This window comes from Lissotriton vulgaris, chromosome 9 (assembly GCF_964263255.1).
Source record: "Lissotriton vulgaris chromosome 9, aLisVul1.2, whole genome shotgun sequence".
In the NCBI taxonomy this organism is placed as follows: Eukaryota; Metazoa; Chordata; class Amphibia; order Caudata; family Salamandridae; genus Lissotriton; species Lissotriton vulgaris.
This window is the reverse complement of record NC_141697.1, coordinates 539,706,828-539,721,073: the sequence shown is the minus strand read 5'-3', so window position 1 is coordinate 539,721,073 and position 14,246 is coordinate 539,706,828. Positions and strand designations below refer to the sequence as shown.

Here is a 14,246-nt window from a genome sequence, read left to right as displayed (position 1 = left end):
GCTAACACATCAGAGGGCGTTGGTGGTATAGTGGTGAGCATAGCTGCTTCCCAAGCAGTTGACCCGGGTTCGATTCCCGGCCAACGCACTGAAAATACTTATATATTCTGCAAGCAGGATATATTGTAATGCAACATGTCACAAAATGGAAATTTCACGAACAGATTAATCAGCCATATATAAAAAAATAAACAAATACGTGGGCAAACATCTCAATCGCACCTTCTGCTACATACATTGTCCTAATATATGATAAGTTTCATAAAGCAGAGTCACAACACACATGTGCTGGTAATAAATTTGTTACAGTGGGCAAACAATGGAAGGGCTGAGGCCCGACCAGACATTGTAACTCCAGCATCTCTATGTTAAAAAGCATTTCTAGGCAATATCTAGCCTCTGAAAAAATATGCAAGATCCACTGATAAATCTGGCCAAAGTCCCTAACATTTTGTGCATACTTGTGCTCTCACCTGAATGTAGCGCCACCTTGTAGCTGTCGAAGGAAACTGCTGCTCACAAAATGTTTTATCAGAAGGCAAGTTGAGAGGAATCCAAGAGTCAGATGTCCATGGAAAGAACCACTCACTGAAGCAGGAATGTTGGAGGCTTCATATTCGCATATTTTCCTGTCCAACGTCCACAACGCTCCCAAACGCTCAAAAGCCTCACACCGGGCAAGCCCTCACCGGGTATATCTCTGGCTTCAAGGTAAAGCCAAATCCTGAGCATGCTAGTGCTAGGATCACAGAGCGAGAGAGAGATGGTTCAAGAGCTACTGTCTTGATAAAGGCCTGAAACGGCTAGTGCCTAAGAGTGTCTGACTTTCAGTTATGACTGATTGTGAGAGGGGAAGATGAAGTTTTTCTGCACCCAGCATGCCTTGGGATATACTTATGCAAATGAGGTGAGAGCCAGACCAATCCCATGCTACTCTGCTTAATGCTCCTTATCTGCATGAAAAGAACACTTTCACAACGGAGCAGAGTGGCGCAGCGGAAGCGTGCTGGGCCCATAACCCAGAGGTCGATGGATCGAAACCATCCTCTGCTAATTTTGCTTGATTTTACTTCCAAGGACCAAGCTGTCATTTCCACCATACCAGCAAGGAAAAGCGCAAGCTTGTGCCAGCTATGTGAGAAAAGACTTCTCAACTATCTGTGTCTGCTGAAATACAAGAGAGGGATCGTCAAAGGATCCACACTGTACTTTGAAAGTAAAGGCACACAATAATAAGCATGAATGAGTGGTGGGACCTTCAAACACTTTTATGTGGAGGCTTTGAATTTCATTCTTCCCTTTTTTGTTCTGCTCTTATCTATCTCCTGGGCATTTCATGGAATGTTCTCTATTTCTCTTCCCTGCTTTGCTTCCCATGCTGCCTCTATGTGTTCATATCTATTATTTGTATTGCTGCTTTCCATTCTTCTCTTCTGCACAGCTTTGTCCTTGGTTTCAATCCCAGTTCCTTACCCTCTACAAAAACTTTCTATTGCTTTTCATGTTGGTATCTAAACCAAATGCACCATTGAAGCTGGTGCATGATAGTCATTGAACTCAGGATCCTAATGTTTAGAACCGAGAGCGCAAAGATCAGAGGGCGTTGGTGGTATAGTGGTGAGCATAGCTGCCTTCCAAGCAGTTGACCGGGGTTCGATTCCCGGCCAACGCAGTACAAATATTTATATATTCTGCAAGCAGGATATATTTTAAAGCAACATTTCACAAAATGGTAATATAATTAAGAGGTTAATCAGCCATTATATAAAAAATAAACAAATATGTAGGCAAGCATTTCGATCGCCCCTTCTGCTATATTCATTGTCCTAATATATGATAAGTTTCATAAAGCAGAGTCACCACTCACATGTACTGGTAAAAAAATATGTTACAGTGGGCAGACAATGAAAGGGCTGAGGCCCGACCAGACATTTTCACTCCAGCATCTCTATGTTAAAAAGCATTTCCTAGGCAATATTTAGCCTCTGAAAAAAATATGCAAGATCCAGCAATAAATCTGGCAAAAGTCCCCAACATTTTGTGCATACTTGTGCCCTCACCTGAATGTAGCACCACCTTGTAGCCGTCGGAGGTAACTGCAGCTCACAAAATGTTTCATCAGAGGGCAAGTTTAGAGGAATCCAAAAGGCAGATGTCCATGGAAAGAGCCTCCGACTGCAGCAGGAAGTTTGGATGCTTCAAATTTGCATAGCTTCCAGTCCAACGTCCTCTCATGTACCGAACACTCCCAAACGCTCTAAAGCCTTATACCGGCAAGCCCTCACCGGGTAGATCTCTGGCTCCCAGGAAAAGCCAAATACTGAGCATGCAAGCACGAGGATCACAGAGAGAGAGAGAGACAGAGAGCGTCGGAGAGCTGTTGTCTTGTTAAAGGCCTGAAACGGCTAGTGCCTAAGAGGGTCTGGACTTTCAGTTGTGACTGATTGTGAGAGGGGAAGATAAAGATTTTCTGCACCCAGCATGCCTTGCGATATACTTAGGCAAATGAGGTGAGAGCCCGACCAATCCCACGTCACTTCTCTGAATGCCTCCTCATCTGCATAAAGAGAACACTTTCACAAAGGAGCAGAGTGGCGCAGCGGAAGCGTGCTGGGCCCATAACCCAGAGGTCGATGGATCGAAACCATCCTCTGCTAATTTTGCTTGATTTTCCTTCCAAGGACCAAGCTGTCATTTCCACATAGCCAGAAAGGAAAAGTGCAAGCTTGTGCCAGCTATGTGAGAAAAGACTTCTCAACTATTCGTGTCTGTGTAATACAAGAGTGATCGTGAAAGGTACAACCCTGTACTTTGAAAGTAAAGACACACAATTATAACCATAAATGACTGGTGGGAGCTTCACACAACTTTCTGGGCATGCTTTGAATTTCATTCTTCCCTTTTTGTTCTGCTCTTATCTATCTCCTGGGCATTTCATGGAATGTTCTCTTTCTCTTCCCTGCTTTGCTTCCCATGCTGCCTATATATGCTCATTTCTACTATTTGTACTGTTGCTTTTCATTTCTTCTCTTCTGCACAACTTTGTCCTTGGTTTCAATCCCCAGTTCCTTACCCTCTGCAAAAAACGTTCTACTGCTTCTCATGTTGGTATCTAAACCAAATGCACCATTGAAGCTGGTGCAAGATAGTCATTGATTTCTGCAACGTAATATTTAGAACCGAGAGCTAACACATCAGAGGGCGTTGGTGGTATAGTGGTGAGCATAGCTGCTTCCCAAGCAGTTGACCCGGGTTCGATTCCCGGCCAACGCCCTGAAAATACTTATATATTCTGCAAGCAGGATATATTGTAATGCAACATGTCACAAAATGGAAATTTCACGAACAGATTAATCAGCCATATATAAAAAAATAAACAAATACGTGGGCAAACATCTCAATCGCACCTTCTGCTACATACATTGTCCTAATATATGATAAGTTTCATAAAGCAGAGTCACAACACACATGTGCTGGTAATAAATTTGTTACAGTGGGCAAACAATGGAAGGGCTGAGGCCCGACCAGACATTGTAACTCCAGCATCTCTATGTTAAAAAGCATTTCTAGGCAATATCTAGCCTCTGAAAAAATATGCAAGATCCACCGATAAATCTGGCAAAAGTCCCTAACATTTTGTGCATACTTGTGCTCTCACCTGAATGTAGCGCCACCTTGTAGCTGTCGAAGGAAACTGCTGCTCACAAAATGTTTTATCAGAAGGCAAGTTGAGAGGAATCCAAGAGTCAGATGTCCATGGAAAGAACCACTCACTGAAGCAGGAATGTTGGAGGCTTCATATTCGCATAGTTTCCTGTCCAACGTCCACTCACGTCCCGAACGCTCCCAAACGCTCAAAAGCCTCTCACCGGGTATATCTCTGGCTCCAAGGTAAAGCCAAATCCTGAGCATGCTAGTGCTAGGATCACAGAGCGAGAGAGAGATGGTTCAAGAGCTACTGTCTTGATAAAGGCCTGAAACGGCTAGTGCCTAAGAGTGTCTGACTTTCAGTTATGACTGATTGTGAGAGGGGAAGATGAAGTTTTTCTGCACCCAGCATGCCTTGGGATATACTTATGCAAATGAGGTGAGAGCCAGACCAATCCCATGCTACTCTGCCTAATGCTCCTTATCTGCATAAAAAGAACACTTTCACAACGGAGCAGTGTGGCGCAGCGGAAGCGTGCTGGGCCCATAACCCAGAGGTCGATGGATCGAAACCATCCTCTGCTAATTTTGCTTGATTTTACTTCCAAGGACCAAGCTGTCATTTCCACGCTACCAGCAAGGAAAAGCGCAAGCTTGTGCCAGCTATGTGAGAAAAGACTTCTCAACTATCTGTGTCTGCTGAAATACAAGAGAGGGATCGTCAAAGGCTCCACACTGTACTTTGAAAGCAAAGGCACACAATAATAAGCATGAATGACTGGTGGGACCTTCAAACACTTTTATGTGGAGGCTTTGAATTTCATTCTTCCCTTTTTTGTTCTGCTCTTATCTATCTCCTGGGCATTTCATGGAATGTTCTCTATTTCTCTTCCCTGCTTTGCTTCCCATGCTGCCTCTATGTGTTCATATCTATTATTTGTATTGCTGCTTTCCATTCTTCTCTTCTGCACAGCTTTGTCCTTGGTTTCAATCCCAGTTCCTTACCCTCTACAAAAACTTTCTATTGCTTTTCATGTTGGTATCTAAACCAAATGCACAATTGAAGCTGGTGCATGATAGTCATTGAACTCAGGGTCCTAATGTTTAGAACCGAGAGCGCACAGATCAGAGGGCGTTGGTGGTATAGTGGTGAGCATAGCTGCCTTCAAAAAAGTGGACCCGGGTTCGATTCCCGGCCAACGCAGTACAAATACTTATATATTCTGCAAGCAGGATATATTTTAAAGCAACATTTCACAAAATGGTAATATAATGAAGAGGTTAATCAGCCATTATATAAAAAATAAACAAATATGTAGGCAAGCATGTCGATCGCCCCTTCTGCTATATTCATTGTCCTAATATATGATAAGTTTCATAAAGCAGAGTCACCACTCACATGTGATGGTAAAAAAATATGTTACAGTGGGCAGACAATGAAAGGGCTGAGGCCCGACCAGACATTTTAACTCCAGCATCTCTATGTTAAAAAGCATTTCCTAGGCAATATTTAGCCTCTGAAAAAAATATGCAAGATCCAGCAATAAATCTGGCAAAAGTCCCCAACATTTTGTGCATACTTGTGCCCTCACCTGAATGTAGCACCACCTTGTAGCCGTCGGAGGTAACTGCAGCTCACAAAATGTTTCATCAGAGGGCAAGTTTAGAGGAATCCAAAAGGCAGATGTCCATGGAAAGAGCCTCCGACTGCAGCAGGAAGTTTGGATGCTTCAAATTTGCATAGCTTCCAGTCCAACGTCCTCTCATGTACCGAATGCTCCCAAACGCTCTAAAGCCTTATACCCGGCAAGCCCTCACCGGGTAGATCTCTGGCTCCCAGGTAAAGCCAAATACTGAGCATGCAAGCACTAGGATCACAGAGAGAGAGAGAGACAGAGAGCGTCGGAGAGCTGTTGTCTTGTTAAAGGCCTGAAACGGCTAGTGCCTAAGAGGGTCTGGACTTTCAGTTGTGACTGATTGTGAGAGGGGAAGATAAAGATTTTCTGCACCCAGCATGCCTTGCGATATACTTAGGCAAATGAGGTGAGAGCCTGACCAATCCCACGTCACTTCTCTGAATGCCTCCTCATCTGCATAAAGAGAACACTTTCACAAAGGAGCAGAGTGGCGCAGCGGAAGCGTGCTGGGCCCATAACCCAGAGGTCGATGGATCGAAACCATCCTCTGCTAATTTTGCTTGATTTTCCTTCCAAGGACCAAGCTGTCATTTCCACATAGCCAGAAAGGAAAAGTGCAAGCTTGTGCCAGCTATGTGAGAAAAGACTTCTCAACTATTCGTGTCTGTGTAATACAAGAGTGATCGTGAAAGGTACAACCCTGTACTTTGAAAGTAAAGACACACAATTATAACCACAAATGACTGACTGGTGGGAGCTTCACACAACTTTCTGGGCATGCTTTGAATTTCATTCTTCCCTTTTTGTTCTGCTCTTATCTATCTCCTGGGCATTTCATGGAATGTTCTCTTTCTCTTCCCTGCTTTGCTTCCCATGCTGCCTATATATGCTCATTTCTACTATTTGTACTGTTGCTTTTCATTTCTTCTCTTCTGCACAACTTTGTCCTTGGTTTCAATCCCCAGTTCCTTACCCTCTGCAAAAAACGTTCTACTGCTTCTCATGTTGGTATCTAAACCAAATGCACCATTGAAGCTGGTGCAAGATAGTCATTGATTTCTGCAACGTAATATTTAGAACCGAGAGCTAACACATCAGAGGGCGTTGGTGGTATAGTGGTGAGCATAGCTGCTTCCCAAGCAGTTGACCCGGGTTCGATTCCCGGCCAACGCACTGAAAATACTTATATATTCTGCAAGCAGGATATATTGTAATGCAACATGTCACAAAATGGAAATTTCACGAACAGATTAATCAGCCATATATAAAAAAATAAACAAATACGTGGGCAAACATCTCAATCGCACCTTCTGCTACATACATTGTCCTAATATATGATAAGTTTCATAAAGCAGAGTCACAACACACATGTGCTGGTAATAAATTTGTTACAGTGGGCAAACAATGGAAGGGCTGAGGCCCGACCAGACATTGTAACTCCAGCATCTCTATGTTAAAAAGCATTTCTAGGCAATATCTAGCCTCTGAAAAAATATGCAAGATCCACTGATAAATCTGGCCAAAGTCCCTAACATTTTGTGCATACTTGTGCTCTCACCTGAATGTAGCGCCACCTTGTAGCTGTCGAAGGAAACTGCTGCTCACAAAATGTTTTATCAGAAGGCAAGTTGAGAGGAATCCAAGAGTCAGATGTCCATGGAAAGAACCACTCACTGAAGCAGGAATGTTGGAGGCTTCATATTCGCATAGTTTCCTGTCCAACGTCCCGAACGCTCCCAAACGCTCAAAAGCCTCACACCGGGCAAGCCCTCACCGGGTATATCTCTGGCTCCAAGGTAAAGCCAAATCCTGAGCATGCTAGTGCTAGGATCACAGAGCGAGAGAGAGATGGTTCAAGAGCTACTGTCTTGATAAAGGCCTGAAACGGCTAGTGCCTAAGAGTGTCTGACTTTCAGTTATGGCTGATTGTGAGAGGGGAAGATGAAGTTTTTCTGCACCCAGCATGCCTTGGGATATACTTATGCAAATGAGGTGAGAGCCAGACCAATCCCATGCTACTCTGCCTAATGCTCCTTATCTGCATAAAAAGAACACTTTCACAACGGAGCAGAGTGGCGCAGCGGAAGCGTGCTGGGCCCATAACCCAGAGGTCGATGGATCGAAACCATCCTCTGCTAATTTTGATTGATTTTACTTCCAAGGACCAAGCTGTCATTTCCACGCTACCAGCAAGGAAAAGCGCAAGCTTGTGCCAGCTATGTGAGAAAAGACTTCTCAACTATCTGTGTCTGCTGAAATACAAGAGAGGGATCGTCAAAGGCTCCACACTGTACTTTGAAAGTAAAGGCACACAATAATAAGCATGAATGACTGGTGGGACCTTCAAACACTTTTATGTGGAGGCTTTGAATTTCATTCTTCCCTTTTTTGTTCTGCTCTTATCTATCTCCTGGGCATTTCATGGAATGTTCTCTATTTCTCTTCCCTGCTTTGCTTCCCATGCTGCCTCTATGTGTTCATATCTATTATTTGTATTGCTGCTTTCCATTCTTCTCTTCTGCACAGCTTTGTCCTTGGTTTCAATCCCAGTTCCTTACCCTCTACAAAAACTTTCTATTGCTTTTCATGTTGGTATCTAAACCAAATGCACCATTGAAGCTGGTGCATGATAGTCATTGAACTCAGGGTCCTAATGTTTAGAACCGAGAGCGCAAAGATCAGAGGGCGTTGGTGGTATAGTGGTGAGCATAGCTGCCTTCCAAGCAGTTGACCCGGGTTCGATTCCCGGCCAACGCAGTACAAATACTTATATATTCTGCAAGCAGGATATATTTTAAAGCAACATTTCACAAAATGGTAATATAATTAAGAGGTTAATCAGCCATTATATAAAAAATAAACAAATATGTAGGCAAGCATTTCGATCGCCCCTTCTGCTATATTCATTGTCCTAATATATGATAAGTTTCATAAAGCAGAGTCACCACTCACATGTACTGGTAAAAAAATATGTTACAGTGGGCAGACAATGAAAGGGCTGAGGCCCGACCAGACATTTTAACTCCAGCATCTCTATGTTAAAAAGCATTTCCTAGGCAATATTTAGCCTCTGAAAAAAATATGCAAGATCCAGCAATAAATCTGGCAAAAGTCCCCAGCATTTTGTGCATACTTGTGCCCTCACCTGAATGTAGCACCACCTTGTAGCCGTCGGAGGTAACTGCAGCTCACAAAATGTTTCATCAGAGGGCAAGTTTAGAGGAATCCAAAAGGCAGATGTCCATGGAAAGAGCCCCCGACTGCAGCAGGAAGTTTGGATGCTTCAAATTTGCATAGCTTCCAGTCCAACGTCCTCTCATGTACTGAACGCTCCCAAACGCTCTAAAGCCTTATACCCGGCAAGCCCTCACCGGGTAGATCTCTGGCTCCCAGGTAAAGCCAAATACTGAGCATGCAAGCACTAGGATCACAGAGAGAGAGAGAGACAGAGAGCGTCGGAGAGCTGTTGTCTTGTTAAAGGCCTGAAACGGCTAGTGCCTAAGAGGGTCTGGACTTTCAGTTGTGACTGATTGTGAGAGGGGAAGATAAAGATTTTCTGCACCCAGCATGCCTTGCGTTATACTTAGGCAAATGAGGTGAGAGCCCGACCAATCCCACGTCACTTCTCTGAATGCCTCCTCATCTGCATAAAGAGAACACTTTCACAAAGGAGCAGAGTGGCGCAGCGGAAGCATGCTGGGCCCATAACCCAGAGGTCGATGGATCGAAACCATCCTCTGCTAATTTTGCTTGATTTTCCTTCCAAGGACCAAGCTGTCATTTCCACATAGCCAGAAATGAAAAGTGCAAGCTTGTGCCAGCTATGTGAGAAAAGACTTCTCAACTATTCGTGTCTGTGTAATACAAGAGTGATCGTGAAAGGTACAACCCTGTACTTTGAAAGTAAAGACACACAATTATAACCATAAATGACTGACTGGTGGGAGCTTCACACAACTTTCTGGGCATGCTTTGAATTTCATTCTTCCCTTTTTGTTCTGCTCTTATCTATCTCCTGGGCATTTCATGGAATGTTCTCTTTCTCTTCCCTGCTTTGCTTCCCATGCTGCCTATATATGCTCATTTCTACTATTTGTACTGTTGCTTTTCATTTCTTCTCTTCTGCACAACTTTGTCCTTGGTTTCAATCCCCAGTTCCTTACCCTCTGCAAAAAACGTTCTACTGCTTCTCATGTTGGTATCTAAACCAAATGCACCATTGAAGCTGGTGCAAGATAGTCGTTTAATTTCTGCAACGTAATATTTAGAACCGAGAGCTAACACATCAGAGGGCGTTGGTGGTATAGTGGTGAGCATAGCTGCTTCCCAAGCAGTTGACCCGGGTTCGATTCCCGGCCAACGCACTGAAAATACTTATATATTCTGCAAGCAGGATATATTGTAATGCAACATGTCACAAAATGGAAATTTCACGAACAGATTAATCAGCCATATATAAAAAAATAAACAAATACGTGGGCAAACATCTCAATCGCACCTTCTGCTACATACATTGTCCTAATATATGATAAGTTTCATAAAGCAGAGTCACAACACACATGTGCTGGTAATAAATTTGTTACAGTGGGCAAACAATGGAAGGGCTGAGGCCCGACCAGACATTGTAACTCCAGCATCTCTATGTTAAAAAGCATTTCTAGGCAATATTTAGCCTCTGAAAAAAATATGCAAGATCCACCGATAAATCTGGCAAAAGTCCCTAACATTTTGTGCATACTTGTGCTCTCACCTGAATGTAGCGCCACCTTGTAGCTGTCGAAGGAAACTGCTGCTCACAAAATGTTTTATCAGAAGGCAAGTTGAGAGGAATCCAAGAGTCAGATGTCCATGGAAAGAACCACTCACTGAAGCAGGAATGTTGGAGGCTTCATATTCGCATAGTTTCCTGTCCAACGTCCACTCACGTCCCGAACGCTCCCAAACGCTCAAAAGCCTCACACCGGGCAAGCCCTCACCGGGTATATCTCTGGCTCCAAGGTAAAGCCAAATCCTGAGCATGCTAGTGCTAGGATCACAGAGCGAGAGAGAGATGGTTCAAGAGCTACTGTCTTGATAAAGGCCTGAAACGGCTAGTGCCTAAGAGTGTCTGACTTTCAGTTATGGCTGCTTGTGAGAGGGGAAGATGAAGTTTTTCTGCACCCAGCATGCCTTGGGATATACTTATGCAAATGAGGTGAGAGCCAGACCAATCCCATGCTACTCTGCCTAATGCTCCTTATCTGCATAAAAAGAACACTTTCACAACGGAGCAGAGTGGCGCAGCGGAAGCGTGCTGGGCCCATAACCCAGAGGTCGATGGATCGAAACCATCCTCTGCTAATTTTGCTTGATTTTACTTCCAAGGACCAAGCTGTCATTTCCACGCTGCCAGCAAGGAAAAGCGCAAGCGTGTGCCAGCTATGTGAGAAAAGACTTCTCAACTATCTGTGTCTGCTGAAATACAAGAGAGGGATCGTCAAAGGATCCACACTGTACTTTGAAAGTAAAGGCACACAATAATAAGCATGAATGACTGGTGGGACCTTCAAACACTTTTATGTGGAGGCTTTGAATTTCATTCTTCCCTTTTTTGTTCTGCTCTTATCTATCTCCTGGGCATTTCATGGAATGTTCTCTATTTCTCTTCCCTGCTTTGCTTCCCATGCTGCCTCTATGTGTTCATATCTATTATTTGTATTGCTGCTTTCCATTCTTCTCTTCTGCACAGCTTTGTCCTTGGTTTCAATCCCAGTTCCTTACCCTCTACAAAAACTTTCTATTGCTTTTCATGTTGGTATCTAAACCAAATGCACCATTGAAGCTGGTGCATGATAGTCATTGAACTCAGGGTCCCAATGTTTAGAACCGAGAGCGCAGAGATCAGAGGGCGTTGGTGGTATAGTGGTGAGCATAGCTGCCTTCCAAGCAGTTGACCCGGGTTCGATTCCCGGCCAACGCAGTACAAATACTTATATATTCTGCAAGCAGGATATATTTTAAAGCAACATTTCACAAAATGGTAATATAATAAAGAGGTTAATCAGCCATTATATAAAAAATAAACAAATATGTAGGCAAGCATTTCGATCGCCCCTTCTGCTATATTCATTGTCCTAATATATGATAAGTAACATAAAGCAGAGTCACCACTCACATGTGCTGGTAAAAAAATATGTTACAGTGGGCAGACAATGAAAGGGCTGAGGCCCGACCAGACATTTTAACTCCAGCATCTCTATGTTAAAAAGCATTTCCTAGGCAATATTTAGCCTCTGAAAAAAATATGCAAGATCCAGCAATAAATCTGGCAAAAGTCCCCAACATTTTGTGCATACTTGTGCCCTCACCTGAATGTAGCATAGCCTTGTAGCCGTCGGAGGTAACTGCAGCTCACAAAATGTTTCATCAGAGGGCAAGTTTAGAGGAATCCAAAAGGCAGATGTCCATGGAAAGAGCCTCCGACTGCAGCAGGAAGTTTGGATGCTTCAAATTTGCATAGCTTCCAGTCCAACGTCCTCTCATGTACCGAACGCTCCCAAACGCTCTAAAGCCTTATACCCGGCAAGCCCTCACCGGATAGATCTCTGGCTCCCAGGTAAAGCCAAATACTGAGCATGCAAGCACTAGGATCACAGAGAGAGAGAGAGACAGAGAGCGTCGGAGAGCTGTTGTCTTGTTAAAGGCCTGAAACGGCTAGTGCCTAAGAGGGTCTGGACTTTCAGTTGTGACTGATTGTGAGAGGGGAAGATAAAGATTTTCTGCACCCAGCATGCCTTGCGATATACTTAGGCAAATGAGGTGAGAGCCCGACCAATCCCACGTCACTTCTCTGAATGCCTCCTCATCTGCATGAAGAGAACACTTTCACAAAGGAGCAGAGTGGCGCAGCGGAAGCGTGCTGGGCCCATAACCCAGAGGTCGATGGATCGAAACCATCCTCTGCTAATTTTGCTTGATTTTCCTTCCAAGGACCAAGCTGTCATTTCCACATAGCCAGAAAGGAAAAGTGCAAGCTTGTGCCAGCTATGTGAGAAAAGACTTCTCAACTATTCGTGTCTGTGTAATACAAGAGTGATCGTGAAAGGTGCAACCCTGTACTTTGAAAGTAAAGACACACAATTATAACCAAAAATGACTGGTGGGAGCTTCACACAACTTTCTGGGCATGCTTTGAATTTCATTCTTCCCTTTTTGTTCTGCTCTTTTCTATCTCCTGGGCATTTCATGGAATGTTCTCTTTCTCTTCCCTGCTTTGCTTCCCATGCTGCCTATATATGCTCATTTCTACTATTTGTACTGTTGCTTTTCATTTCTTCTCTTCTGCACAACTTTGTCCTTGGTTTCAATCCCCAGTTCCTTACCCTCTGCAAAAAACGTTCTACTGCTTCTCATGTTGGTATCTAAACCAAATGCACCATTGAAGCTGGTGCAAGATAGTCATTGATTTCTGCAACGTAATATTTAGAACCGAGAGCTAACACATCAGAGGGCGTTGGTGGTATAGTGGTGAGCATAGCTGCTTCCCAAGCAGTTGACCCGGGTTCGATTCCCGGCCAACGCACTGAAAATACTTATATATTCTGCAAGCAGGATATATTGTAATGCAACATGTCACAAAATGGAAATTTCACGAACAGATTAATCAGCCATATATAAAAAAATAAACAAATACGTGGGCAAACATCTCAATCGCACCTTCTGCTACATACATTGTCGTAATATATGATGTTTCATAAAGCAGAGTCACAACACACATGTGCTGGTAATAAATTTGTTACAGTGGGCAAACAATGGAAGGGCTGAGGCCCGACCAGACATTGTAACTCCAGCATCTCTATGTTAAAAAGCATTTCTAGGCAATATCTAGCCTCTGAAAAAAATATGCAAGATCCACCGATAAATCTGGCAAAAGTCCCTAACATTTTGTGCATACTTGTGCTCTCACCTGAATGTAGCGCCACCTTGTAGCTGTCGAAGGAAACTGCTGCTCACAAAATGTTTTATCAGAAGGCAAGTTGAGAGGAATCCAAGAGTCAGATGTCCATGGAAAGAACCACTCACTGAAGCAGGAATGTTGGAGGCTTCATATTCGCATAGTTTCCTGTCCAACGTCCACAACGCTCCCAAACGCTCAAAAGCCTCACACCGGGCAAGCCCTCACCGGGTATATCTCTGGCTCCAAGGTAAAGCCAAATCCTGAGCATGCTAGTGCTAGGATCACAGAGCGAGAGAGAGATGGTTCAAGAGCTACTGTCTTGATAAAGGCCTGAAACGGCTAGTGCCTAAGAGTGTCTGACTTTCAGTTATGACTGATTGTGAGAGGGGAAGATGAAGTTTTTCTGCACCCAGCATGCCTTGGGATATACTTAAGCAAATGAGGTGAGAGCCAGACCAATCCCATGCTACTCTGCTTAATGCTCCTTATCTGCATGAAAAGAACACTTTCACAACGGAGCAGAGTGGCGCAGCGGAAGCGTGCTGGGCCCATAACCCAGAGGTCGATGGATCGAAACCATCCTCTGCTAATTTTGCTTGATTTTACTTCCAAGGACCAAGCTGTCATTTCCACCATACCAGCAAGGAAAAGCGCAAGCTTGTGCCAGCTATGTGAGAAAAGACTTCTCAACTATCTGTGTCTGCTGAAATACAAGAGAGGGATCGTCAAAGGATCCACACTGTACTTTGAAAGTAAAGGCACACAATAATAAGCATGAATGACTGGTGGGACCTTCAAACACTTTTATGTGGAGGCTTTGAATTTCATTCTTCCCTTTTTTGTTCTGCTCTTATCTATCTCCTGGGCATTTCATGGAATGTTCTCTATTTCTCTTCCCTGCTTTGCTTCCCATGCTGCCTCTATGTGTTCATATCTATTATTTGTATTGCTGCTTTCCATTCTTCTCTTCTGCACAGCTTTGTCCTTGGTTTCAATCCCAGTTCCTTACCCTCTACAAAAACTTT

At 43.7% G+C, this 14,246-nt stretch overlaps 7 non-coding genes across 7 annotated transcripts; all 7 read left to right on the top strand.

The window, feature by feature from the left end:
- The first annotated feature begins 16 nt into the window (after window positions 1-16).
- TRNAG-CCC (transfer RNA glycine (anticodon CCC)) lies at window positions 17-88 on the top strand. The gene has a single exon. It is a non-coding gene; the product is annotated as a tRNA-Gly (tRNA).
- A 3,113-nt stretch (window positions 89-3,201) lies between these two features.
- TRNAG-CCC (transfer RNA glycine (anticodon CCC)) lies at window positions 3,202-3,273 on the top strand. The gene has a single exon. It is a non-coding gene; the product is annotated as a tRNA-Gly (tRNA).
- Window positions 3,274-6,386: 3,113 nt separating this feature from the next.
- On the top strand, window positions 6,387-6,458 carry TRNAG-CCC (transfer RNA glycine (anticodon CCC)). Its single transcript has one exon. It is a non-coding gene; the product is annotated as a tRNA-Gly (tRNA).
- A 1,512-nt stretch (window positions 6,459-7,970) lies between these two features.
- Window positions 7,971-8,042, top strand: TRNAG-UCC (transfer RNA glycine (anticodon UCC)). The gene has a single exon. It is a non-coding gene; the product is annotated as a tRNA-Gly (tRNA).
- A 1,535-nt stretch (window positions 8,043-9,577) lies between these two features.
- Window positions 9,578-9,649, top strand: TRNAG-CCC (transfer RNA glycine (anticodon CCC)). The gene has a single exon. It is a non-coding gene; the product is annotated as a tRNA-Gly (tRNA).
- Window positions 9,650-11,172: 1,523 nt separating this feature from the next.
- Window positions 11,173-11,244, top strand: TRNAG-UCC (transfer RNA glycine (anticodon UCC)). Its single transcript has one exon. It is a non-coding gene; the product is annotated as a tRNA-Gly (tRNA).
- A 1,530-nt stretch (window positions 11,245-12,774) lies between these two features.
- Window positions 12,775-12,846, top strand: TRNAG-CCC (transfer RNA glycine (anticodon CCC)). The gene has a single exon. It is a non-coding gene; the product is annotated as a tRNA-Gly (tRNA).
- Window positions 12,847-14,246: the final 1,400 nt, after the last annotated feature.